Here is a 27,944-nt window from a genome sequence, read left to right as displayed (position 1 = left end):
CCCTCTGAGCAATGGTAGGGTCAGGTATCCCTTTACAGTGTTTAAATCAAAAAAAGTCTTTTATTCCCACTAGAATACTTACATAATTAAATTTAACTAAATTTTAATATATATATTATATATTAAATTTGCTTATTGTCGTTAAAATAGAAACCTCCACAGTGCGATTAACATGTAACTTTCTGCCACGTACATCTTCGATCTCATCTTATAACTAACCCACCTCCTGTGATTTCACATTACGCCAAGGAAAAGATGTAGGCGATTAAAACATTTTAAATGATATCTTTATTTCTTTTGGCACTGACTTCAAAAAACTATTCATATCATAACATCAAGTCGAGATAAACGTCGTTTCCTAACAAACGCATTTGATACACGAGAAAACTCATTTATGTGTAAAAAAGTTACGTCTTGATCTTCTAGTGTAGACGGTTTGTTCTATTGACAACTGTATATTCGAATGGTGTTATTATATTACAGTAATTCTTGCGTAGAGACGGCGCTTCATTGTGTGTCTTCTACCGCATTTATCCCGGGGAGTGTTCCCAAGAGCTGTTTCACCTGATGCCTGCCGCTGAAACCCATTCACACGACACGCCACAAATTAGGATCATCCCCACCATCTGGATGTGTAGCGGTCCTCCACGGTGCGCTTTTCAAGTAGCTTCCTTCCACGTGCTACAAAGCTGTGGAATGAGCTTCCTTGTGCGGTGTTTCCTGGACGATACGACATGGGTACCTTCAAAGAAAGCGCGTACACCTTCCTTTAAGGTCGGAAATACTCCTGTGATTCCTCTGGTGTTGCAAGAGAATGTTGGCGGCGGTGATCTCTTAACACCAGATGACCCGTACGCTCGTTTGTCCTCCTTTTTCCATAAAAAAAAATCGTTAACTGGCCTTGGTGTTATTTATTTACTAATTTCAGAACTGAACGTCTACTTACCGCTCTGTCGCTTGTCGCTTAACTTTGATTTTTGTTAGATACTAATTACTAATTGTGACAGTTATCACGATCATCATGTTCACGAAGATTTACTCTTGTTAATGTTAAATCCAAAAATAATAAATTAGAATTCCAAATCTATAGAAAGCCTTCATATACAGATATTGCTATTCCCGCGTCATCTTGCCACCCCGTACAACATAAACTGGCGGCCTTCCGCTGCTATGTTCACAGATTAATGTCAGTCCCATCTGCGCTAATCGCGGTTCCCAACGGCTATACAAAACAGTTAGTGAACAAATTAATTAAAAATAAACAAAAACATTTAATTAATTCAGAACTTTATCCCGTCCCGCCACAATCAAATACCAAATATGTGGGTAGTTTGACATATATTGGTCCAATATCAGATAAAATAGCTAAAATATTTAGGAAAAAAAATATTAATGTGTCCTTCCGAACGAGTCATAATGTCAGTCGAATATGTAATGGCAAAGATCGATTAAATAATTCCGAAAAATCCGGCGTTTATAAACTAAGTTGTGACACTTGTAACGGGGTATATATAGGTCAAACAGGTCGAAAATTCGAAATTAGATTAAAGGAACATATTGCCGCATTTAGGAATAATCATCCCGAAAAATGACACTTCGCGAAACATTTAATTGATACAGGTCACTCACTCGGAAACAATAATAATTTTAATATTTTACATACATGGGAAAAAGGATTTCGCTTAAATGTGTTAGAGCAATTAGAAATAATAAAACACAAAAATAAGATGTTACATTGTTGAACAAACAAATTTAGTCCCATCACCTTTGTTACGTGTCTCTTCCGGGGGTAATACGTCACAACATCCGACCAATCACAGCGCGTCATTTCATGGGACGAGAGTATAAAAGAGCGGCTTCCGGCTCATTTGATTCAGTCTCGTGCAAGTTTTTGGCGAGACAACACGTCTTGAGGGAGCCTCGTGTAGAGGCGAAACACGTGTCTAATTGTTTTAAAAATAAATATTGGCGGAATGAACACTAAAGAAAACTTAAATCATTTGTATAATTAGAATACAAAGGTAAATTTCGCCACTATATACAAAGCAGAAGACACCGGTTCGAATCCAGATGTCCTATTAGTTTTTTTTTGTTCAAGTTTTGTACCTTCTTAAAAATCCGAGCAAGGCTTGGGCGTCCAGGTACTATTACATTAAGTGAGATTGTTTAGTGCGGTCATATGGTCACTATAAGATGTTGTTAAGTTAGCTAATTATGTGATAACTTCATTGACCGATTGACCGACTTGGTATTAGATGGATCTCTCAGCTTTTTACAGTACAAAGACTGAGTTGTTTTTTTTTACAAGTTATGTTTTTGATGGCATCTCATTTCTTTTTGCAGATAATCCAACATTCTTCCTTTCAAGACTCTCGAAAGTGCCACGTAAACTTGCAACACAAACACCAACTGCATAAATAGCTTTGTAATCTCATATGTGATATAATATGGAATTACAAAGTTATTTATGCTGTTGATGCTAAGTGTATAACTGACTTAAAAAGTAAGATATTTTATATTAATTATTAATAATTCCCTTGATGTATACACTTAATACTAATTTTATTGTATTCTAAATTTGAAGCTTCTATGTCTTCTAGAAGCGACTTAAACTTTTGATGATCGGTCAGTCAGTCAGTTCGTCAGTGACAAAATTAAGAAGAAACTGTCACTAGTTATTGTTTTAAATGTAGTGAATCATTTTGATAATGTAATGAATAGACATTGCCAAGACATTGACAAGTGTTTAAATAATGTAATTTAATGTGTTACTAGCCCTAGAATAAGATTTTAATAACATTATACTGGCAACATGTGGCCTGATATAAATGATATTATTATTATAACTTTAAAACTACTGGTTCAAATTGAATGAAATTTTAAATATAGCCTGCTTTGTAACTGAAAATTCAGGCGTCTAGCTATATCCCCATGACATGGGAGGTTGAAAATAGCCTAAACTATTTCGAGAAAACTATATACTGCCGTGCCGCTTAGAAATACTCGACTTGACAGATAGTATTGACATACTTTTTCACTAATTATCTTGTCTAATTATCTTGTCCCCAAACTAGGCATAGTTTATATGGGTGCAAGACAACGAAATTTTTAATACAATATACTGTATACACATATAAATATGTTTATGTATGTATGTTTATAAACATCCATGACTCGGAAACATACATCCACCCTCATCCTTATATCATTTATACGTCTAGATAAACTGTGAAAATAATATTTAGGTTGACAGTTAACCTCTATTTTGAGTAATCCGCACTCTAACACGATGTAACATACAAATCGCGAGTGTAAAACACACATTAAAGTAAAAACGTGGCCTGTTTTTATCGGAGGCTGTATCTAGACGTATATATTATCTAAGCATTCATCATATAACTGCTTGCACCTACAGGGATTCGAACCCGGGACCTCTAGCTCAGTAGGCAGTGTCATTAACTAAACTTATTCAATAATAGTGTATATTGTTGTTGCCTGAGCTTGAACGAACTCTATTCCAAACTGTTATCCACGAAATAATATGATTTTGTTTTGTTTGCCTTTATTGAGATCAATTAAGATTATATTGATGGTATTTTTGTTGCTGTTTAGACGGATATGCAAAGACGCTTTTTGTCTAATAATGATTTCTTAGAGAAACAGCTCTCAAGCTACCAAAAAAGGCTAAAACATTACGGTTTGATCCTATTGGCGGATAGAAGGTATATTTTTTATTTGTAACAAAGATTCTCCATACTCACTGTCGAAAGTCCAAATAATAGTTCCTTCAAAGCTAATAAGAAAAAATGCCTATTCATTGTTTGTAGTACTTACTATCGAGGTCAAAATGCAGCTATTTCTAGGCTCTGTAAGGTCATATAACTCACTCGCTAAATTTCAGGGTATTTATAATACGTGTCTTTTGCTCAATAAAGGCATTAAAGGCATTTATTTTCTCAAAATTGATTCCTTTAGAATTCTTTTTGATGTCATTTCTTATACTAATAGATACTACTACCGCTTCGGAAACAAATGGCGCTCTGAGAGAGATGAAGCGGCGCAAGAAACTCTCCCAGCATTCTTTTTTTTGCGCTCTTTTCAATAAAAATATACAATATTGTACAGTCATTTCTATCGCTATAAAATAATCACAATCTAGTCCCAGGCTGTCCGATAATTTAGATATTCAGCAGTGGAGTAATAGGATTTACGACGGAGCCATTTTTTTTATAACACATTTAAATTTATTTATACATAATGCCTGAACAGTGGCTGGGACTTTATTGTAGAAGTGTATACATTTACCCTTAAAGCTATTATGTATCTTATGAAGCCTACTAGAATTAGTTACAAGCAATCCCTTATTTCTCGTGTTATAATAATGAAAATCACTATTAAGAGCAAAAAGGTGACGATTTTTGTAATAAGAAGAAATTACTAAATTTACACAAGTGAATTAGGTACTCAACTAAGTACTTTGTTTTCATATTTCACATTTTTTCCTATCTAATATTATAATATGTATAGATTTTAGTTTTTTGGTTGTAAAAGTTTTTTTACTGTCTTAAAGCGTACTTAAATTTATGAATCCAGTGGTAACTTGTAATTGATTTAACTCCTATTCATATTATTACTATATTATGTAAGTGTGCATTTAAAGAGTGTAATTTGTTGATTGCTCTATTACCAGTGGAAGGCTCCTTTGCACAGGATGCCGGCTAGATTATGAGTAGCACAACGGCGCCTATTTCCGCCGTGCAGCAGTAATGTGTCAACGTTATCGTGCTTCGGTCTGAAGGGCGCCGTAGCTCATGAAATTACTGGGCAAATGAGACTTAACTTCTTTTGCCTCAAGGTGACGAGAGACGAAAGAATTTTTTGGGTTTTTCAAGAATCCTGAGAGGCACTGCATTGTATTGGACAGGCTGTATCAATTACCATCAGCTGAACGTCCTGCTCGTCTCATCCCGTATTTTCATAAAAAAAGTAGCTAATAAACAAATAAATTAATATATTTATATGTTATTGCCCTTCAAAAGATACTTGTTCTCCTAAATCATACGAACTACAAACACTCGTTACAATCCATTTCAACCCCAACACAATAATAATTCTGTAGTCTGTAACTAACAGACGCCGACCTTCATACTGTAGCGTCGGTCGCCACGTGGCCTCGCTTGCGTTGCGTCATACTAGATGGCGCTAGTGGTTCTCCACTTGGTACGCGATTGACCCTGCGGCCCCGATGCTCAACCCCCGTACTAACTCATTATTATCAATTTAATTGTTCATTCATCAGCTTGTTTCTTCATTGGTTCGTCTTTAGAATTATTTCATTTCAAATTTTTTGTACGCGTTATAATATTTTGAACTCTCATCATCGATGTTACAAAATTATTCAACATGGGCGTTATCGTTAATATATTTCCATATTGTGTTTTGGCTTGTCCCTTGTTTTACAGAAACAAAAGATTTTTACTGGAGAAAATTGACTTTTTTGATTTACTATATGATTTATATTTAAAATACATAGTTACAAATAGCTCTTGTATTTAAACCAATATAGAAATCTGTATATATAAAAATGAAATGCTGTTCGTTAGTCTCGCTAAAACTCGAGAATGGCTGGACCGATTTGGCTAATTTTTGTCTTAAATTAATTGTGGAAGTCCAGAGAACGAATAAATATGAACATCAAATTAAAATGAATAACTAAATAGAATGTTTATAACTTTCTCAGGAAGTAAAGTAAACTTAATTTTAGGTAACTATAGTTACCTATATAGGTAGATTTTGTTAACTATCAGATTATTTTTATGTAGATTGATAAATCTTTAAGTTATTGTTTGACATTTGATAACAAACTATATGTAGATCAATGACGTTCTACACATATAGACAATACACCTCATACAAAATCAAAACCGAAATATGGCACATGCCACAAATGACACCATAATAACCTTCGACTGCTATGTCTATACATTTCTGCGTTTACTCCAGTTCTTCAAAATATTATTGGTCAGTAGCAGCAATGTAAATACTTTTTCAGTTTCAGCTGCTTATTTTGAATTTAGAACCCGATTTGGACAGTGAGATCAGTGGAGTAGCAATTAGGTATTTTTCAAACCCAGCCGAAAAAGAGGGTTGCTATAAGTTTTACGTTCGTCAGTCTGTCGCTATTTTCCGATTAAGATCTGTTTAGACGGCGGTTTTTTATCGTTTTTAATCAAACATCACACTCATATTATAAAGGAGAAAGTTTGTATGTTTATTTATTGGCTTGCGTTTATATTTGTTTCTTCTTTACGTTCTAAAGGGATTTGGATTGAATAAGTTAAGGTAACCTTTAATGAGAGAAGCTAATACTCGAATATAATATTTTTATTTAGATAAAATAGTTAAACTAGTTATTTAAATGTTAAGTTCCTTGAATTAGATAAAATTTGTCTTTTAGACTTTGATATCTTTTCCAGGGTATCTTTTTGGTATATGTAGTGCAAGCGGACATCAACATTTATTTGTATGACAGCTTTTGTCTCATTTTATTGTGGTTAAAGCCAAAAACTTAAATCCTTTAGTGTTGAAATATAAATACGCTTTTTTGGTTTGTAAATTTCTTAACACCTCTCTCTTGCTACCAACTGGCACCAATTCTCTCTCAATTATCTCGTTTACGGGAAAGCTGAAAAATATAAGCTTTTACATATTTGCGAGGAAAATAAGTATCAATTATCACTAGGTAACGATACTTCCGTGATAACGTGTAAATAGCACTAGTATATAAGCGTTCACGTTCATGTAAGCCGTTCACATTACACAAAATATAATATTGCGAATAATTGTTCAATAAGCCTTTAAAAAATATTTATAACAAAAAAACAACCGACTTCAAAAACGCTATTCCAAAACAATAGATATAATATGCACTTAAAAGTATAAAAATAATTGCGTGATTTTATACAATACAATGTAATCAATAAATCTAATTCTACTAACATTAAACATGGAAACACCAGCCTTCAAATAAAAGAATTATCAAAATAGGTTAACCCAGTCGAAAGTTCTGAGGTAACAAACATTAAAAAAACATACCGACGAATTGAGAACCTCCTCCTTTTTTGAAGTCGGTTAAAAAGAGCGACTCTATTGTTTTCATTTCTGACTGTGTCGTTTCATCTGTCACAATCTGACAAGCGGGTCTTGTCTGGGGACTTGTCAATAATTAATACCATATTTAATGAAAAAATATTCGTTTTATTAAATTATTTACGCTTTTTGCATTTCAATCATATATAAATAAAATAACCTTACCGATGATAAGTCACGCCATCTTTTTTTTAGTCCTTAATGTATTATTTAAGCATTTTTTATAGCACACTCTTAGGCTAGTTGATTGAGACACAGTTGACACACGACTAAGGAGTAAAGTGTGCTTACTTACTTCTTTAAGCACACTTTTGCCGTTCCGTTATTAGACTGCGAATGATATGCCCATATGTATAAAACGTCATTGATGTAGATTGATAAATCTTAAGTATTGTCAAAAAATAAAATTTCTGACCCTAACCGCACCACAAAACAAAACAAAAATATAGTTTATCTGAAAGCTTTAAATTGATTTACAGACTGTATCATAACTGTGTGTGTCTGTCAATATCAAATTGAAACCTTATAAATAGCCAGTATATCAGGAAAACTCTGTTTTGTAACAACGTAATGTGTAATTAAACGGAAATAATAATAAAATTTGATTCATACGAACATTTTTTTATTTGTTTTAATAAAAAAATGGATTCCTTTTGTTTGTTTTATGTTTATTTTATACAAAGGTTTAGGTCTTTTGTTTATCGATTGAGGCAGTACAAAGTCTGCCGGGTCAGCAAGTTTTAAATAAAACTTAGTTGAGAACCCCCTTTTTTCATATGTCCAGTGTCCAACTGGAGCAGCAGGATGCTGACATCCTTAAAGTATTTGTTTGTATAGGGACTCAATGTTAATGATTAAGAGTAATGTATTTCACTGCCAAGTAGCATTATCAAGGCATTCGAAAGGATTCAATAATTTGGAGATAATAAATGCTAATACAAACAATCCAGATAGGGAGGTCCAATTTCGCGAAAGAGGTCACTCGTTGAATCCAACTCGGATGGGCAGAGTTCGGGAAGCTCCGTAAAATCTTCTCGTCCCAAATACCACAGTGTCTGAAGACGAAGGTTTGCAACCAGTGTGTGTTACCTTGTGACGACTTACGGTACGCAGACGTGGTCGCTAACTATGGGCCTTATGAGAAAGCTCATGACGCTCAGAGGGCTATGGAGAGGGCTATGCTCGAAGTTTCCCTGCGAGATTGAATCAGAAATGAGGAGATCCGTAGGAAAATCAAAGTTACCGACAAATGATTGCGAAACTGAAGTGGCAGTGGGCAGGGCCGGAAGACGCAGTGTTGGTAGGCCACAAGTTAGGCCGATGAACTGATCAAGATCGCCGGAATAAGTTGGATGAGGGCAGCACAGGACCGATCGTCGTAGAAATCTTTGGGGGAGGCCTTTGTCCAGCAGTAGAAGTCTTCCGGCTGATGATGATGAATGATGAAATGCTAATTTGTTTAGATTACTTACTAGCTGATACCCCGCGACTTTGTTCGCGTACACACAGGCCTGAGCACGTAGTAGCGACAAATCAATTTTTTTTAAATAAAAAAACACTTATAACATGCTGTCGCGACACTTGAAGTAAAACTTCTTTAGGCGCGACTACGAGGTAACTTTAAACGAAGGAGGTAAGCCCGTTACTTCGGGAATAATGTAGTCTAAATCCATCGGTAATGTATACCTAATAAAATTCAATGAGTTAAAAATTAAACAAAAACGTATTTCACAATTTTATTTATTTTGTAGTAATAAAAAATGATAAGGATTGATATCGTATTTGTGTATACAGCCAATTTTTTAAAGTATTAAAATGGATATAATATAATATTCTTAAGATAGACATACATCATCGCGGACTTTTCTGTAGACCTGTATAGGATACACAATTCCACACCGACAGCGTTTTTGTTGAAAATTCCCAGACGGTTTATTTTTTCCGACACCTCCAACAAATATCGTTAATGTACCTATAGGCTTTTTTTTTATGTCATTTCTAATATACTAGATACTACTACCGCTTCGGTTACATATGGCGCTCTGAGAGGAAAGAAGCGGCGCAAGAAACTCTCCCAGCAATCTTTTTTTGTGCTCTTTTTAAATAAAATATACTATATTAAACTGTCATTGATATACAGAAACGTATACATAAACTTAACATGTTATATAATAAAACCTCCCTCGAGAACCACGCTATCCATTGGTGAAAACAACTTGAAAATCCGTGCAGTAGGTTTTGAGTTTATCGCGGAGACAGACAGACGCGGTGGAGGACTTTGCTTTATAGTACACGAATATTGCGACCGCTAGACACTAGTCTAACACTAGTACTTCAGTTATTTTCACAGCATCATGACATACGGTATTATACTATGGGGTCATGCTGCTGACATTGATATAGTGTTTGCTCTGCAAAAGAGAGCTGTGCGTGCTATATATCTTGCTTGGGTATAGACAGTCTCTCAAAGAAAAATTTAAAGAAATAAATATTATGACTGTTCATTGTCAGTACATTTATGAAAATTTAATATACGTTCACAAAAATCGTCACCTTTTTGCTCTTAATAGTGATTTTCATTGTTATAACACTAGAAATAAGGGATTGCTTGTATCTAATTCTAGTAGGCTTCATAAGATACATAATAGCTTTAAGGGTAAATGTATACACTTCTATAATAAAGTCCCAGCCACTATTCAGACATTATCTATAAATAAATTTAAATGTTTTATAAAAAAAAGGCTCTGTCGTAAATCATACTCCTACTACACACACAGCTGAATATCTATATGATCGGACAGCGTGGGACTAGATTATGATTATTTTATAGCGATAGAAATGACAATACAATATTGTATAATTTTATTGAAAAGAGCGCAGAAAAACAATGCTGGGGGAGTTTCTTTCGCCGCTTCTTCTCTCTCAGAGCGCCATTTGTTTCCAAGGCGGTAGTAGAATCCAGTATATTAGAAATGACATCAAAAAGAAATCTAAAGGAATCAATTTTGAGAAAATAAATGCCTTTTATGCCTTTATAAGATGTAGTGATAATATGTTACAGTCTTTGTGCCCACATCGTAGTGAGTACCTGAAACCGTACTAATGCCTGAGTTCTGAGTACGACACTGGCTTCACTTCGTGTTGTTTAGCTGTAGGTTATTTCTAAAATCAATACTGTTGGATAGAAAGGGATATATATCGCGACTCTACGTGACTTCTTGCCATCTGCAGATTTTTTTTTTGACAATAAGGGACAAGACGAGCATGATGTTCAACTGATGGTAGTTGTAACGCCCTGCCCATTACAATGCAGTGGCGCTCAGAATTCTTAAAAAACTCAAAAATTCTTAGTGGCACTACAACTGCGCTAGTCAGTTTGAGACATAAGATGTTAAGTCTTATTTGCCCAGTAATTTAACTAGCTATGGCACCCTTCAGGCCGAAACACCTGGTCAGATGTCACTATTGCAATCTTCAGTTGAGTATTTTCACAACTACGAAATAACAGCTACGTGATATTAACATCCCCATCCCGTGATCCTCTTGCCCGTATGCCCTCTATTACATAAAAAAAAATATGCAAGTAAAGGTTAAGGCATTTATTCTTTCAAAATTGCTTCCTTTAAATTTCTTTTTGTTGTCACTTCAGTGGGAGGCTCCTTTGAATAGGATGCCGGATAAAGTATGGGTACCACAACGGCACCTATTTCTGCCGTGAAGCAGTAATGTGTAAGCATTCTTGTGTTTCGCACTTTGCGCCGTAACTAGTGAAATTACTGGGCAAATGAAACTTAACATCTTATGTCTCAAGGTGACGAGTGTAATTATAGTGCCGCTCAGAATTTTTGGATTTTTCAAGAATCCTCAGCGGCACTGCATTGTAATGCGCAGGGCGTATCAAGAAATCAAAAATCGTATCATCGTTTTAGATCCTCCTCGTCTCGTTCCTTATTTTCATAAAAAAATAACTACCAACGCTATGGAATCAAATGGCGTTCTGAGAGAGAAGACGCGGCGCAAGATATTCTCCCAGCATTATTTTTTGCTTTTTAATAAAATATACAATATTGTACTGACCTGTATATAAAATAATCATAATCTAGTCCCTGGCTGGCCGATCACTTAGATATTCAGCTGTGGAGTTGTAGGATTTACGACAGAGCCATTTTTCAGAACAGTGACTGAAGTGAAATCCTGTTTTTACGCACTGAGTTGTCATATGCTTATTGATGTAGACCGAGCCGTTATTCTCGGATATAAAACGCCCAATAATTGTTTTTGTTTTAATAATTTTACTGTAACACTGTAACGGTATAAGTACAAAAAAAATATAATTTAAAGATGGCTTTAGGCACGTGTATGTTAGACCACTGACGTAGTTATAGGTTGGTCACTACCAACCTATAACTACGTCAGTGCCCTAACAATAACTACGTCTGAAATGGAGTTTATCTTTTTCTATTTTAAAATAGTGTTTAGCTAAAACGTCGTTAAGAACAAAATAAACTGTATACAGGAACTATAAGTGTATACAGGTACAATTAAAGGAACGGAACGCAATTTTGTTTTCAGCTGTCATCTATCTGTCCATGTATAATCTAAATCTTCCTTAAGAATATGATCTATCCTTTAGAAACACCTAAGACAAGCTTTGTCTCGTGTTTCAATAAAAGCAATGTCTAACGATTGTTGAACGTTAAACAACAGAAAGACACAGATTTGTAATAGAACTTTTTTAAAACAACAACACGTGTTCTTTTTTAATTTTGAAAAATCAATAATATTTAATACAATAACTTAGAACTTTGACAATGATAATAATAGAATTTGAATATTACTTGGACGTAATTCTAGAGAAACGTTCCAAATCACAATCATGTCGAAATTGAGTTAAGAACATAAAACTGGTCAGGTGATTCATATGACTGACAAAAAATGGCAGCCATACTGTCACTCTTTAAATGATATCATGACTTAGTAGCCCAACCCCATACACTAATATTGATTAAACTTTAAACACGAATTCCTTAAAATGTGATGAATCTGGCTTGGAACGTTTTTCAGGAACTGCGTCCATGGTATGAGTGGCCGGAGCAGAGAAGTAGGAAATAGACTTCTACTTGTATTGTCAGAACCAATGCCATTCCATGCATGTAGACAAATCACGTCGCATAAAAACAAAGCTGAAATATGGATGATACCACAAATTACACCATAACAAGCTACGACTTCTATGTAATTGCCGCATTTACTCCAATAATTGATTAAAATATTCTTGATCAATAATCAGCGATGGTATGGTTGGGTATAATCAGGCTCCAATTTCCGCAACTCGACGACTGCGCGCCTATTTCGCGTGTGTGGGAATATATTTGTTATTCCTGCCACCCCAATTCCTCCTCTTCTTGTGTTTGGGGTACCAAGTTGTTGAGCCCGGTAAGTTGGTACACCTGGACAATCCTACATGTGCAGCAGTTTCGTCTGCCACCATGCAGGCCTTGCACAGGAGGCTGTCAGTTATGCCCATGTATGCCCAAATATGTTTATTATAAGGACCGTGCCCAGTTAGGGCCGCCGTTATCTAAGTTGAATTCAGTTGAGGTTGATCAGGCGATTTTCATTGCGATTTAAATTGTAAATGTTTATTACATACCTTCATTATTATTTCAGTAGCATGTCAGTAAAACTTTTGTTAAAAATAACTCATTGCTTAAATGGAAGAGCGGTGCCACCTGAAATTATTTGCCTGAAAGGTGACTCCGGCCACTAGTTGCTGTAAACCTATGTTTTAGGATAAATAAAGCCTCCATGTTGTCCTGAACTCTTGTTAATATTCATGCAAAATTAGAAATAAATATATTCATAATGACATGCAAACTTAACTAAAATGATTTTGATAAACTGCTGCTAATTTTTATGTATTCACACGTGTACGATGTTCGATATTATGGTCATTGGAATAACTTTTAAAAACAAAAATCTATTTGAAAAAATCAGCCTGTATATTGGATGGTAGAGGTAATGAATGATTACGTCATCAATTACGCTTTAACTTGCGTCAGTGTGGCGCGAATTGTGCAACATACAGACATACAAATGAACAAATAAACAAAAGCGCGTACACCTTCCTTAAAGGCCGGCAACGCTCTTGTGATTCTTCTGGTGATCACTTAACACCAGGTGACCCGTACGCCTGTTTGTCCTCCTATTCCATAAAAAAATAGTTTTTTTTTTTACAAAATGTTCCATGTCCAGTTTTTACTTGATATGTTTTATTATGTTTGGAAGATAATATATTAAAGATGATATTACTTTCCGGATGTAGAAAAAAAATGTTAAATACTCGTCTGGATGAAGTACAAGTTAACAAGTAAGAAGCTATTTATATTTACTTTATGCGTCTCGCTTCTTGTTAGTCAATTCGCAAACAACTTTATAATTTCTGTAGAGGCTCTCACGGTATTTAAAATATTCATTCATTCATTCTCGAGATCAAAAGCTATGCTGATATGAAATACTTCTACATTTTCTTCACATTCAATTTCACGAATGCTTTCTCGTATTTCCTTACAAAGTCACTTCAAGTTTCTATAAGTACAACATTTTGATTAATATTTTGCGATAAATAATTAACTTTAAAGCGATTTCAGTCTGTTGTGGTCATATTTTGTTGTATTCATTGTAATTTGATATAATAATAATAATAATATTGACACACTTACACAAATTATCTTGCCCCAAATTAAGCATATAGCCTGTGTTATGGGTTACAAGACAACGATATATTTAATACAATATACTTACTTAAACATACATAAATACATATAAACATCCATGACTCGGATACAAACATCAATATTCATCATATAAATATGCTTCCACCCACCGGGAATCGAACCCGGGACCTCTAGCTTAGTAGGTAGGATCGCTAACCACTCGGCTATACAGGTCGTCAAAGAAAATAATTATAATACAAGCACTTACATGATTTCAATTCGTGAATTACTATTTATGTTGATGAAAATACAATGACCACAAACATGTAGATTGAATTTTTCAAATGGGCGTAGTTGGCCAAGTCCAAAACAATGAGGAATAGATAAACGTACTGAAACTGGTGACGATTTTGATAAAAATTAACACTGCATTTAAATAGTTTTTTGATAAATCATTTTTCCTAGCCGGTAATCGAACCCGTTGATTTTTGTTGACATTCGATAGATTGTTGCTGATAAGAATCAAATTATGGGAAGTAATGACATGCAAACTTATGTAAAATGTTCGATTTTCTTAAACTTCTTCTAATTTTTTTTTATGGAATAGGAGGACAAACGAGCGTACGGGTCACCTGGTGTTAAGTGATTACCGCCGCCCTCAATCTCTTGCAACACCAGAGGAATCACAGGATCGTTGCCAGCCTTTAAGGAGGGTGTACGCCCTTTTCTTGAAGGTCCTCATGTCGTATCATCCAGGAAACACCGCACAAGAAACCTCATTCCACAGCTTTGTAGTACGTGGAAGAAAGTTCCTTGAAAACCGCACTGTGGAGGACCGCCACACATCAGATGGTGGGGATATGATAAACTTACTAGTGGCGCGTCGTGCGAAGGTAAAATTCTGCGGCAGGAATCAGGTGAAACAGCTCTTTGGAACACTCCCCGTGTCCCTGGTCCACGACAAATAGAGCTGCTATGCGTTGCACGCGGCCAAATGGATCGAACTGCTACTGGGGTGCACCAGACCAGAGAAGACAGCAATACTTCATGTGTGGCCAGACCTGCGCTTTGTAGAGCGCTAGAATGTGGGCCGGCTTGAAGTATTACCGTGCTCTATTAATGACGCCCAGCATCTTCGAAGCCAATTTGGCTTTGCCCTCCAGATGGCCACGGAAAAGGCAATCGCTCGAGATTTCTAGACCCAGTACTCCAATACTAGGCGAGGCTTTAAGGGAAGTATTGTCGAAGAGTGGTGATACGACAAATGGGAGTTAAACTGTAAAAATATTTCCGGCTGAGATTCGATCCCTTGACCTCGCCACTTTATGACCACCACCTTGACCACTATATGATCATTAAGTTGAAATAGCCTTACTATAATTAGAAGTATAAATCTTTTATCCATAATTTCAACGACTGTCTTATGAATATTCGATCAGGCCACTTGCCCTGACGCGAGTTTAACATTTTATATCCATCCCAAGAAAAATCTCAACACCGCTAATGAAGTTTTCACTTTAAAAAGAGAGATTCTTGCGTTTGGACGTTCAATGAGTGTTATTAAAATCCTGTTTTCCTTTTTGCTAACAACGAAATAATATTAAATTTATGTTTTTTATGGGGGACTAACGAGCATATGGGTCACCTGATGGTAAGTGATCACCGCAGCCCAGACTTATAAATATCTAGCATCTTATAAAGCGTCGAAAAAAAGTAGATATGAATTCGAAAACGTTTCTATTAAGTTTAAGTTCTATTATTTTCTTTTCCATAATATGAGCATGCTTTTGTTTACTAATTTTTTATTTATTTATTTAATATGAAAACTAGGAATTATTCTAGTTTTTCATTTTCTACACATTGTCAGTGTTAACGGTATGAATTGGTAAACAATACTCAACTTTATAACGAGTAGTTAAGTACTCCATTGCGGATAGTTGAGACCTTAAAACCGTTGCTCCATTATGAACTATTTTAAGTTTACGTATCTGCAGGGTAATCTATTACTAAGAGTCTGGTTTCCGTATCTGTATGTCTGTCATGTATTTCATAAATCGCCATAGTGACTCAGCTACAATAGTAATAGAACCTGTGGTAGTATTTTCTTTGACTAATGCAATAGTTACACGTTTAAATAAAATACTGTTTAAATGATTATAACGCGTGTAAAAATTACATTTTTATTATTGTTTTATTTAACTCGTTCCGTGACCATTGAAGAACCACGTTTTTAGGGGGATTGCGGATGACAGGAGTCGAGAGAGTATCTGTCACAGTCATGTCATATATATATAAGTTTGGCGCCAAATATTGCCTCTGAGGTGGTATTTGCTGTAGACGGGTGTATTATTGTCGCTACACCATGACGTCAAATTCTATAATGGCCGCCTTAGATAATTGCTACGTCTAGCTAGTCTCCTGCTGTTAGACAACCGATAAAATCAGGCCAGGAATATTAGTTTATTGTGCGTGACAAACTACGTCTTACACTCGCGATGTGTATGACACTTTGTGCTAGGTTGCGTGAATTGAAAATTCAAAATATAGGTTACTTCTAAACTCAATTTTTTTTCGACGTTTTCACAGCTGTCATATATCTAGACGTATAAGGGATCTAAGATGGCCGCCTTGTAATTTTACAAAAAATATTTCTTTTGTAAAAGTACTTAAAATTCAATATACATACACATTATATAATAAAGAATCATTACGAGAAAAATTTCAACAAATAAACATGTTTATATCTAACATCTTCTTCGTAGCATCTCAATATATTTGTGATAATATTTTCGTATGTATTTTCGTAAGCACATAAGCGAATTGAGTAGAAACAGGAATAAACATAAACTTGTTATGCCTACTACTCGGTTAAGGCTAGGGTTACTATGGATGCGAGTTCTGACGAAAAATTGTTCTGACGAGTTCTGGCGCATTCGTCAGAAAAAACAAATGCCTGGTATCCAATGACAGTGTTTACACTGGCAACGACGAACGCGTCAGAACATGCACGACGTCGTACGTCGGACGTACTCGTCAGAACCAATTTTCGTCAGAACTCGCATCCATAGTAACCCTAGCCTTAGTCGGGTTAGAAAGTCTTTTGTTAGGCGATGTCTGTGCTTTTACAAGATGATTCCAGAAAATGTACAAAACAAATGTGGTACGAATTTCAAAAGAATTGTTAAAACAACGTTTGTATTTTTAAGATTACTGTGACATAGGTAAATTACTTTCTTAATGATGCGACCGCCCTCAGCCTATTAAATAATAATTTTTTTGTACGATAGTAACGAGAATTTGAAGAAAAAAAGTCCGCTATTTTCTTGCGCTCGTTCTTCTCACGTCTGAAGCATACTTCTTTGAATATGTGGCGGTTTTGACGTTCTATAAGTGTTTTTAAATCCTATTTTGAAAAAAATATTTTAATATGAATATTATGTATCTTGTACGATGGTACGGAACACTTCATGTGTAAATCTAACTCACGCTTGATGGGTTCCAACGTAAATGATTAAGGCGCGGTCATAGATACCGAAATATACACAAAACTTGGTTTCCAAGAGAGTCGATTACAACATAGCCCAATGAAAACACTCCGACGCAAAAAATACAGTGCACAAAGATGGACTTCAAGAAAATTTTGAACCAAATAGAATACATTCTATCTATATATATAGAAGATATTCTATTTGGTTCAAAATAATAGCTGACCCGGCGAAAATTGTCCCGTCTTAGAGGCAATAAGTGAGCAGATTCTGGATTTAATTAATTTCAATATTTTAATAGGATAATAAATATAAGGAAATAAAAAAAATCAAGTTCGTTAATGATTCTTTATTGGGTGTGTATTTTGGTGCTTGGGTTGTACTATTCAGTGAAGCACCTTGTGATAGACGACATTTACCGTTTTATTATCATGCGCAAAAGCAAATAACGCAGATGGTCTACAATCCCGTGAACATGCCAAGGATTGGGCTTATGATTTGAATGGTCAGGGCGAATGTGAGACGGATCGGAAAGGAAAGATTTGCGGGCTAACTCGACATGCAAAATGTTCATGAAGCTGTTTCTCTTATAATTAATTGAGCATGGGAAATAGATTCTAAATTCAGATCACAAACTTTCAAGGATTGGGCTTATGATTTGAATGTTCAGGGCGAAATCGGAAAGGAAAGATTTGCGGGCTAACTCGACATGCAAAATGTTTTTGAAGCTGTTTCTGCAGATCTTGAAGAATTGCTATTATCATTGCTGCATTGATCTCTTGATATCGATCATGTTATTCCTCCATGTTGTTCATGTAGTATAATTGTAAAAATTTATGCTGTGCATCTTCGAGAGGTTGCAATGATCCGATCCGATGGTGAATCTGTCCTTATATCTACAATATCAAAAGCAAAGTCCGTATTACAGATCTATAAACACTTTTTTTTTTATTAGCATACGTAATACACAGGAATAAGTATAGTAAGTATGTTATTCTTCTACTGTATTGTGTGTATAAATAAATAAATACCTTGAATGTCCTTGTTCTTAGATAATGTTTGCTACAAATGGGGTCATTTCGAAATAAACACTGTATTTTTGAGTGTTTGCTAGAAAATGTCGTGTTTCGGTAGTTTCCCACTCGCAAACAGTAATAAGTCCTGCAATCGTATCGAAATGCTCCTCGATTCAAATCAGTACTTCATAAATTTCTTCTTGTGCGTCGAATATTATGTAGTTGTTGATTTCTGAGGTTTTACTGGCCGATTTCGATTGCCAGCCGATCCGTTTTACGGGCTGCCACGCGTTGCTCTTGTGATTCATAGCACGAAGTCGATCCATACTAACGCGGTTCTTTTCACCTGCAATTTCTTGTTCTTCTTCAGTCCTTTCATTCGCAATGTTTCGAATCCTAGTTGCATTACGTCTTTGTCGGAAATAATTTGATCGTCTTGGTCGTGACATTGTTAATGATAATATCGGAACGATAAGCTAATAAAAATTCGAAACAAACACACCAACCGGTCAACTTGAATAACATAACGTGCACTGTCAGTTGTATTTTATTACTCATGTAGCGTGAAACTAACAAAAATCTTCATTGAATTCTTTCTATTCTCGAGATGTCATCAAAACGTCAATCCATACAAAATGTATAAGAAAATATTTTTTTTATAATAAGTAATATATTTTCGTGATTTTTTTGATATTTTATTACTTATTATCCTATTCCGGACTAAGAGAAATCCAAAAATCTAACAACAGAAAAATTGGTCTAGCCGTTCTAGAGTTATAAAAGGTGTAACTAACACGACTTTATTTTATATATATGTATAGATAATGAAAATGGTCATTGTTTGAGGCTCTGTCACGCCTAAACCACTGATCGTATCGACATGAAACTACCACCATTCGATGCGAAATTTATCCTAGCTCCTAGCGGTTTTAAAGGAGCTTTCCTCCACGTACGATACGATATGGGTATCTTCAATAAAGCGCTTACACCTTCCTTAAAGGCCGGCAATGCTCCTGTGATCCTCTGCTGTTGTAAGAGAATGTGGGCGGCGGTGATCACTTAACACCCGTACGCACGTTTGTCCTGCTTTTCCATAAAAAAAAAATCCGCGCCTTAACGTACTATCTGAAATCTGGTAAAGTAATCTATAATAATAATAATTTGAAAGGTGTTGTTGACAGTTTGCCAAGTAGCGGCTATTTTTGCAACTCGAGTGCGCCTGCGCATAACGGTGTCACCATAGCCGAGCGGACACGGAAACACACGAACACTGCCGAGTCTACCTGCAAGGCAGTTTCCGAGAACTATGTCTCGTTTTATAATGGTGTTCTACGAAATGGATCTAACTTGTTAGTAATTATTATGCTTGCGGGATTGTAATTGTTATACCATAGTCTTAAAATATAATAAACTAGCTGACCCGACAGACATTGTTTTGTACATAATAAATAAAATACTGTTTTTTTATGAATTTGTCATTAATATTTCATTACATCAAGAGTTATTTCGTAAGATATGCTCCCTGTTGTTATAATGAAATTGTTTCACAGCAGAACTGTCAAAGTGGGCGACAATAATTGATCGAAAATATGTATTGGAAATAAAAATAATTATGGGTCCCAAATCGGAATAAAAACTATCCTATCTCTCAAGTTGGACTAAACTGCACTCCATGAAGTAATCTCCATTAAAACATCAGGACACTGGATTTGTATAAGAAGTATAAATATATATGAAGATTATAGACAAACTGGCAGCCGTTTAATGCATGACCAATTCGCTAGAGGTTTAATATAAAAAATAAAATCACTTTAAGGCCAAGAACTACAAAGCGTAAACTCGGTAGGACCGCTCCTATTAACAGAATTGCAATGTCCAATAACAATATGTTTAAAATAGCAGATTTGGATGACGGACTAGTAAAAAAAGAAGGAATCCGCGCCGTGATATTAGCGAGCACCTTTATGTGCGGTTACGGGGTATACCAGTTGCACAATTTTTTCTCCCTTAAATAATCATATATCCACAAATACTTGTGAATGATTGTTTTTACACTTTTCACAACGCACGACGGCATTTTGAAAATATTTTATTGCGACGCAAACTGATCTGTCACAGACGATGGCAAATCTCATAATGGGGGCCGATCGGCTTGTATTAGTGTAAGTGTATGGCGTTCTATGTATTTACACGTTTACCGGCTTGTTTTGGTGCCTCACTGTTATGTAAGGTGACACGGAGTCCTTACTTTTTTACTCGTCCGTGATTTAGATATATTTTGGAACTCTGCATCGATTTTCAAGCGCAAAATTAAAAATCATTTAATTAAATAATATCATTCGTCTTAGTTTTTGATAATAGTTGTGCTGTATTTTAAAAGTTTATATAAAAATTAGTTTTTTGTTTATAGTTATAAGTTTTAATATTTTTGTGTAGGTACTATATATATAGTAAATAAACAAGGAAATTGTCTTATTTTAATGTTATTAATATGTGTAATTTACCTAATTAATTGCTCGTCGAGTTAGTCCGTAAATGGGGTATATATATGAATACGATGTAATATAATATAGGTTATTAATGTCTACATTTACCATAAGGCAACATAGTGTATGCACGTGTGCTTCCTACTAAATATATAAATAAACTCTAGCCGACCCAGCAAACGTTGTATTTCCATATAAAGTAATAAAAAAAAAATTAGGGTATAAAAAATAGATGAATGATTCTCAGACCTACTAAATATATCGTACACACAATTTATCGTACTACAATAATCATTATATTAGATCGCCCTCTTGCAACTCTGTTGTGGATCTATCTTTAGATGGAATAGAATAATATTAAAATCGCGATACAAAAATAGGTGTTGATCGTAGACGGGTGAAAATTTGAAGTCAATTGTAATAATTTTCTATAAAATAAAAAAAATATTTAGTGGCGGGTGATTCTTATCATTTAGGGGTTTGAAAACTAGATGTTGGCCGATTCTCAGACCTACCCGATATACACACAAATTTTCAAACACATTGGTTTAGCCGTTCCGGAGGAGTTTAGTAAGTTAAAGACCGGGACACGAGAATTTTATACATAAGGTAAATTCTAAGGAGGTAATACCAAGAGTGCCTTTTGACTTGACGTGTACGACTTGTCAAAATCGGTTACAGTAACAAAAGATTCATGTATCTTTTCTATCTTGCTGTAGGTATCTCCATTGAATATGTTTTTTCTCTCTCTAATCCTTTGTTTGTCTATAAGCTAGTATATTCTATAATAATATAATATCAATAACCGTTACTAGAATTAGATTAATTAATTAGATTGTATAAAAATGCACAATTATTTTTGTACTTTTTAGTGCATATTTCATCTATTGTTTTGGAATAGTGTTTCTGAAATCGGTTGTTTTTTTGTTATTTTTTTCTTTGTAGTGAATTTAAAGTACACTAACTAAAACTTTGTCTAAATATGTGTAGATACACTAAATGTTTTCATTGCAGCAATGAACGTAACCGCTTTGCAATTTGATTACAGACAGAAATTCTACCACAAATTTTATCCTTACTGTAATCCCACTATCAGAACCTAACCAAACTCTCACCATATGTTTCAAAGATAGTTTATCTTTGAAGTATATCCTTTACAATAAAAAAATAATCATCGAAATCGGTTGGCGCGATATTGAGTTACTCGTCAATTTGTCGTCCACATACGTATGGCAAATTTAAGACTTTTATGGTTTTCTCATGGATGCCATTGTCAGATCTGGACCAAATTACAGTGGGACGACACGGGAAGCACCAGCTTTCAGATAAAAAAAGAATTATCAAAATCGGTTCACCCAGTCGGAGGTTTTGAGGTTACAAAAAAATACCGACGAATTGAGAACCTCCTCCTTTTTTTCAGTCGGTTCATAACAAAAAACGGTGACACAGCAGTGTATCTCACAGATACACTGCTGTGTCACCGTATTTTAGGTTTTCAGATATTTAACTACTCACTTATTAACATAAACGCGGACGATTCTGAACCCGGCGAGCATGAGGTGAAAAAAAGTTACATATAGCATGGTATAATAATATATAATATAATAATATTGACACACTTTTCACACAAATTATCTTGCCCCAAGTTAAGCATATATAGCCTGTGTTATGGGTTACAAGACTACGATATATTTAATACAATATACCTACTTACTTAAACATAGATAAATTCATATAAACATACATAAATACATTTAAACATCCATGATTGGGAAACAAACATCCATATTCATCATATAAATGCTTGCACCTACCGGGATTCGAACCCGGGACCTCTAGCTTAGTAGGTAGGATCGCTAACCACTCGGCTATTCAGGTCGTCGAATGGTGTGGTATGGTATGACATACCCATAATTTGATGTATCGTGATATATAACTTATTACTTATCTCTTAATTTTGTTGATCTTATTTAGTCGAATAATGAATAATTTAATGGAATTTAGTAGGAAGGAATTTTTAATTATGAAATATTTTTTATTTATTAATGTTTTTCTTACACTAAGTAATTATAGGAACAACATTTTGAGGCTCACAAAAATCAACACTGTAAGAAAGATATTATTTTTTGGATTGTAATTAAACACGAAAGATAAGTAGTAAAATATTTTTTTTTACTGGAAAAATGAATAATTACTTCTGTCCAGATCAGCACAGTTTTTGCAAAAAAATTTTGCATGTTCCATGCAAAATGGATTGGCACGAGCATTGCAGGCATGCTTGATTTTTTGTATTTACACTCCTGGCCTCTGATATTTCGTCATGATACATTCTCATGTCCAAGAGATGGTTCACCTAGCTGTTTCTTAATTTCCTGGCGGAGGTTTGTGGGATTTTTTTTGATTTCTTGATTGCAAGTGTTCGTAAATCAGTATAAGCCCAAATTAATGGTTTTTGTTAGAAGAAAGAGTCTTCTGAATTCTGTTCTCTTAGTCGTAATGTTTTATTTGTTCGATAAGTAACGCAAGCAATTATAGCTGCCATGTTCAAGAGACCATAGGCCATCGTTTACTGTTGCGAGAAACGTTGTAATTGGCATTCAACTCATCAACCACATCATCGCCAGCTTTGGTACAATCATAATTCGCTTCGTGCTCGCTGGGTTTCATCTTCTGAACTGGACTCATCAGAATAATCACTTGATTCCTCCTTTAATAACGAATTCACTCTTTTTGTCTTTCAATATACATTTTGATCAAAAACTGTAAATGATAATAACAACTCAAGTAAAGAAACGAAAGACAACCAATATAGTAAATGATCAAAAAAACTACAATGGTTTATTAAATTAAACTAATAAAAGTTAAAATTAATCAATGGAATAATTACATAAAAAAATACGTCAAAAGGCAGGGTATAACATACCCGTAAGAGGTTTGCGCTCTAATATCCCGGCCGTCGTCCCACGCCACACTGCGATCATGTCACTATCCTCTCCCTCATGCCCATGCCTACAGCTACTGAGCGAGCGAGGGTTGCCAGACAAAGATTTAAAAAAATACACTACTTTAAAATCTTACCAGGGTGTGAGATACCCTGGCTCATGCTCGCCGGGTTAGTAATAATATAATATTATAAAAAGGAAACATTTGATTGTTTCTTTGTTTGCATTGGCTCCGAAACTACTGAACTGATTTGAAAAATGCTTTGAAAACCCCCAGGTGACATATGCTATATTCATCATCTTCAAAAGATTAGAATTCATTTCTAAAAGTCCAATAATGTGTAACCCAAGGTGTAAAAAAATGTACGCGGACAACGTTTCTTATAAAAGGCATTTATTTTCTCAAAATTGATTCCTTTAGAATTCTCTTCGATGTTACTTCAAACACTACTACCGCTTGGGAAACAAAAGGCACTCTGACAGAGAAGAAACGGCGCAACAAACTCTCCCAGTATTCTTTTTTGCCCTCTTTTTAATAAAATAAAATATTGACTGTCATTGTTATTGATATAAAATAATCATAATCTAGTCCCAGGCTGTCGGACCACTTAGATAATCAGCTGTGGAGTAGTAGGACTTACGATAGAGCCATTTTTTAATAAAACATTTAAATTTATTTATAGACAATGTCTGAATATTGGCTGGGACTTTATTATGAAAGTGTTATACATTTACCCTTAAAGCTATTATGTATCTTATGAAGCCTACTAGAATTAGTCACAAGGAATCCCTTATTTCTGGTGTTATAAAAATAAAAATTACTATTTACAGCAAAAAGGTGACGATTTTTGTGAACGTGTAAAAGCAGCTTGTTGTACCTACTGCTGGAGCTTATAAAACCTGAACCCGCAACCTTTCGGGTTCCGTCTGAGCGCTCTTACCAACTGAGATTTTGATTCAGAATTGTTTAGATGTTAAAAAGCGACATCTCAAGTCAATTTCCTAATATGCAAATACTGGGGTTGAGCAGGTTATCTGTAGAGTAGATCCTGTAGATGAAGCAACAACCTGAGAGTTGAACAAGACACACCACGATTTTCGAACCATACGTCACTCGAACGGTTGGCTCAGTTGTCAAGAACGCTCGGATGGAACCCGAGAGGTCGCGGGTTCGATCCGAGCCGCATCGTTCACAAATTTTTATAATGTGAAAGTAGCTTAATGAATTTCATATAAAATTAAATTATTAAGTATCAGTTAAATGAAATGACGGAGTCCCAGCAATGTTGAGTTGGTAACACTGCTTTTAATAAAAAAAAATGAGTCATAAACCAATGTATATATTTAGTGATATACATTAATTATTGTTCTTGTCTTTCAAAATATAAGTAATAATTATTAACTAAACATATATAATATATACATATTATATATATATCTGTTAATTATTCCTAAAGTTAATTCTTATTAAGTTTAAATTCAATCGCGCGTTAAGTTCAACACTCAAACACGCATACAATTTCAGGTATCAAGGTTAGTTTTATGACTAAAGGCACTCTCTTTCTTTCTTCTTCTTTGTTTGTTGAATAGTACCACACCATTATTGAAGAAGCAAGGTATGGTTTCTTTTTTTAACATCCAAGAGGGTCAGAATAATTACTTTAGTCGTTTTTCTTGGATATGCACTAGAATTTCTTCAAAGTTCCTGTTCAAAATAAATTTTATTTACATCTATATGTATTACTAGCTGACCCGGCAGACGTCGTGTTGTACATAGTGAACAAAATATTGATTTTTTATGAATTTGTCAATTATATTTCATAACATCAAGAATTATTTCGTATAATATAATCCCTGTTGTTATAATGATATTGCTTCACAGCAGAACTGTCAAACCGTGCGTCAATATATTTTCTCATAGAAATTATATCCATACAAAACAAATATTGTAAATAAAAAATTTTGTTCAATGATTTTCTGAATTTACTCCTGTCAATCGGGGTGTTCCACAAGGTTCCATCCTGGGCCCTATAATTTTTGCATTTTACTGCGCAGACATTGTAGAAAGTATTAGGCATTGTAAGTTCCACTTATATACTGACGATATACAATTAGATTACATGTAAGCCTGATGTAATGATGTTAGTGTAGCACCTTTACGAAACTAAATAAAGACTTACAACGTCTTTCAGAGTGGTCAGAGTCACATACTCTATTATTAAATCCCGATAAAACGAAGTTCATGATATTGGGAACTAAAAATCAGATCGATATTATTGGGCAATAGCATCCATTACTTCAAATAAATGGTAAAAGTATCGAAGGTATGAAGTATAAGATATGAAGGTGATATTGAAAGGAGAGTGACTGCGGGAAACTGTGTGAATAGAGCGCTGCATGCCTTTATAAACGGTCAGACTGTGCCAATAGAAGCGCGAATGGCTGTACATAATGGAGTGCTTGTCGCCACGTTAATGTATGGAAGTGAGAGTTGGGTATGGCAGAAGAAGCATAAAAGAAGAATAAACGCAGTTGAGATGCGATCACGTAGTATGTGTGGGGTAAGACTGACTGATAAAATTGCGAATGCGATAATACGAGCGCGCTGTGGTTTGAAAGAGGATGTTGTGACTAGGACTGAAAAAGGAATGCTGAAATGGTTTGGACACGTGGCCCGAATGAGTGAAGAAAGAACGACGCATCAAATATATAAGGCAAGTGTGTGTGGGCAAAAGCAAATGGCATTCTATTGTCTCTGCCTACCCCGACGGGAACAAGGCGTGTGTATGTAACTGTACGGTCTGGACGGTAATAATAATAATTTTGTGCGATCGACAATGCGACATACCATCGAATATCGTCGAACCCGAAACCCGAACGCTAGAGTGCCCCAAGGCTGTTTGCTATCTCCCACCCTGTTTCTACTGCATATCAATGATATGTTGGCCATGCAGGTCTCTCGGGAAATCGTCGAACAGTCCTGGGAGAAACTCTCTGAAGCTTACTTCAGAATTTTTATTTTTATAAATTATGAAGTAGTTTAGACATAATAATTGTGAATAAGGAAGAACTAAACAATAAAAATTTATTACTTGTTTGTAATTTGAAAGCCACCTATCAGAAAACGTACCAACTTACTTTTTCGCTGCTCAGGATATCACTCAGAAAACAGTGGTTTTGTAAGTACTGAACTTACAAAAATAAACTATTTTATTACAAAGCTTTATCCATTCATTAATTTATTAAATATCAAAAATATTAAAACATTACACAAAAGTACTAGTTTTTACTGCCTTGTTTAGGTTGTTGGTAAGTAATTGTAAATAAAGTGTCGATAAACTAGAAGTGTGGGGTATGTGCCCTATTTACGCCTTTATTTATTTTCGCTATTTTATTTATTTTGTATTTGTAATATTTTGTTGATTCAGTTTAACGCGAGCTTTCGGAATGTGTTTCCGATGTCTGGAGTGTCCAAGCGAGTGCCTTACGCAGCCCGCGATTGTTTCAAGTGATTGACTGTATTTATAAATTTAACTCTCTTAAAGTTCAAGTGAAATGTTTAGATCAATTTTCATTTCTTCGCTAATAATTGTGTTATTGTTAGTAGCTTGTTTACGAGTCTTCTCGTACTTCTCTTGAAGTAACAGCGAATTCACCGCCGTGAGCTACGTTGTCGCTCCTCGGGGTCAAAGTACGTAGTCTAAACAGACTGTAATCTTTTTTCTTATTCAATTTTTATATTTAGTTTCTTTGAAAATTTTACTATACTTCTGAGGACCAGTATGACTTGTTTTTTCATTTATTTCATATATTTGCAAACCATACTGTATATTAAGATATTTACATGTTTATTTAGATATATAATTATACATACTTGTATTATAATATCTCTTATGTAAATTCCAATCAGCCCATCTTTCCATCTCTAGAATTCGTTCCAGATTCACAAAACAGCAGAGAAATCGTTTGTTTTGAGGTAAAGTGACGAGCAACACATTCACCAAAACACAGAACCAACCAAAAATTTACATCACAATTACGCTTCTCACTTTGAAACTTGGTAAGTGTCATTAGCCCAGTAATTTTTCTAGATTCAGCTCCTCAATCTGGACCACAAATAGTTTTCCCCGCTGGTCCACTGCTATGGTAC

The 27,944-nt window shown here is 34.9% G+C and overlaps 1 protein-coding gene across 1 annotated transcript in view; it reads left to right on the top strand.

The window, feature by feature from the left end:
• Window positions 1-27,944, top strand: part of LOC126964432 (breast cancer metastasis-suppressor 1-like protein) — a 166,039-nt gene that overhangs the window by 77,856 nt on the left and 60,239 nt on the right. The window lies entirely within an intron of this gene.

Source organism: Leptidea sinapis, chromosome 5 (genome assembly GCF_905404315.1).
Source record: "Leptidea sinapis chromosome 5, ilLepSina1.1, whole genome shotgun sequence".
Taxonomy (NCBI): domain Eukaryota; kingdom Metazoa; phylum Arthropoda; class Insecta; order Lepidoptera; family Pieridae; genus Leptidea; species Leptidea sinapis.
This window is presented reverse-complemented; position numbering and strand designations above follow the sequence as displayed.